Raw genomic sequence first — 2296 nt, forward strand, 5'->3', positions numbered from 1 at the left:
CATGTACTTTTTAATTATTTGGGGACATTTCAGTTCCCAAACAGCGGTGTAATATTTTATTTTATTTTTTTTTTTTTTTCGGTGTAATGTTTTAAATGTTGGTGCTGTCTGCAGTTCTTCATGATTTACATGTGTTTTAATTATAAGAGTTGCCAAATTCTAAAGGCCTTGGGATCCAGAAAACCACAGGTGCTTTTCAGTCCAATATATCCTACAAAGCACAGATCCCAATCCCAGGTGCCCATATCATGGTTTTTAAATACATCAGTGGGTTATTCCCTAAAAATAAGGATATTGTAATTGAGCACGTTGAATACTGACACAATACTTAAACTTACCCCTCATGTTTTAGTTGACCTCACAACATCCTTTATACAATTTCCCCTCCAGTTCCAGATCCAGTCAAGGACCAGGTGTTAGTTGTCCTGTCTCTTTGGTCTCCTTTAATCTGGAATGTTGCCATAGCTTTGTCACTTATGACATTGACATTTTGGAAAAATACAGTCCCTTCTTTTAAATGCTGTTACTCATTTTGGGTTTATTGGATGCTCCCTCTTGATGAGATTAGGTTTTGCATTCTAAGTGGCGGGAGCACTATACGTGTCGTGTGTCCTCTCAGGTGGTAACCACAATGTCATCTGCCCCAAAATGATGATGTTCATTTTGATCACCTGTGTATTATTCAGGGTCCACTGAAGGGGGAAATATAAACAGGAAATAATAGAAACAGTTGCTAACTGTGGTAAAGATTAACTACTAAAAGGGGTTTAAAAAAAAAAAAAAAGACCCTGGGACACCTGGGTGGCTCAGTGATTGAGCATCTGCTCAGGTCCCGGGATCGAGTTCCGCATCAGGCTCCCTGCAAGGGTCCTGCTTCTCCCTCTACGTCTCTGCCTCTCTTCCGGTGTCTCTCATTAATAACATAAATAAAAAGACCCTAAAGCAGCTTAGTAGTAAAACAGCTCCCAGCCTGAAGGTCAAGGAAGAGAGGACAGGAACTGAGGAACTCAGAGCAGGGCCCTGCCAGTCTGAGGGTTGGGCTCTGGCAGAAGCACGCTGCCTGCCCTGTGTCGGGATAAACCCCTGGAGGTGCCCACCTGGCACAGTAGCCAGGAAAGCAGAGGACTGGCCCCCACGCCAGGCGGAAACGCTAAGTGTCCTCTCGGCCCGGCCATCCTCTCCGTGGGCCCCTGCTGCCCAGCGGGCCAAAGAGACGTGTCCCAGCGTGGCCAGGAAGGCGGGTTTGGCATACTGGGTAAGTACTTGGTTAAGGTGGTTTCTGTTTTATCCCTTCCAACTCCCGTGATTTCTGGAGACCTACTACTTCAAGACTGAATGTTCACATATCCTGTTCCCCACCAAACTTCCCCTGGGGTTTAGCAAATACTGATGATTCTGGCCTGGCTGAATCTTCCTTAGGATGATTGTTCTAGATTTCGTCTTTACTGTGAGGGTCGTAAAACACCGTTTCGGTTCTGGCGCCCCTTCCCTGCCGGCTTCCCAGTCTCCTCCCTCCCTTCTCCTCCAGTTACTGTTTATATTCATTATGGACTGATGGGACTATGGGTTCCCATTTTTTTCCAGTGGTCTAGAATTCGTTATTGTCCTTTTGTGTTTTTTGCTTTTTGGTTCTCAAAGTTCCAGGTTTGGCCAACGGGAGCCCCTTTAGGTTGTTTCCATGTCCTGACATTTTTGTTGAACACTTTTGTGATTTCTGACTTAAGAAGGTGTTCCAGGCTCTTGTCGTACCCCTGGTGCCTTGGTCCCTGGCACCAGCCGTTCTCATTACCTCGGGGATGTCTTTGCCGCTCATCCTGTCCTTGTCTTACTCTTTTAAAATTGTGCGCTCCCCCTTTTTTAGAAACAAAAGTAATGGTGCTTTAAGAAATGTAAATCTATAAAGACAGACATCGATAAAGAAAAAAGTACCCAGTAGGCAAGTTTAGCAATGATGTGTATCCTTGTATTTACATTTATAAAATCAGATTTGGTGTGGTATTTGGTTTTGCTTCTTGCCAGTGTATGAATTCTGTTCTACAAGGTCTTTTTTCCTTCACTGTGTAGCAGGTTCTCTATCGGATTGTAGAATTTCAACATTTGTGCCAGCTGCGTGGACCCGTTAGTATCACACTTCACTGGCGTACAGATTGAATCCGGCCTCGCTGCGGGGAACATCTCCAGATGCAGACTCTTAGGCATTTACATTTTTTTTTGGTCTTTAACAACTTTTTATTGAGGTGAAATTCACACAGCATGAAAGTGACCATTTTAAGGTGCACAGTTCAGTGGCATGGGG

Source organism: Vulpes vulpes, chromosome 15 (assembly GCF_048418805.1).
Source record: "Vulpes vulpes isolate BD-2025 chromosome 15, VulVul3, whole genome shotgun sequence".
Taxonomy (NCBI): Eukaryota; Metazoa; Chordata; class Mammalia; order Carnivora; family Canidae; genus Vulpes; species Vulpes vulpes.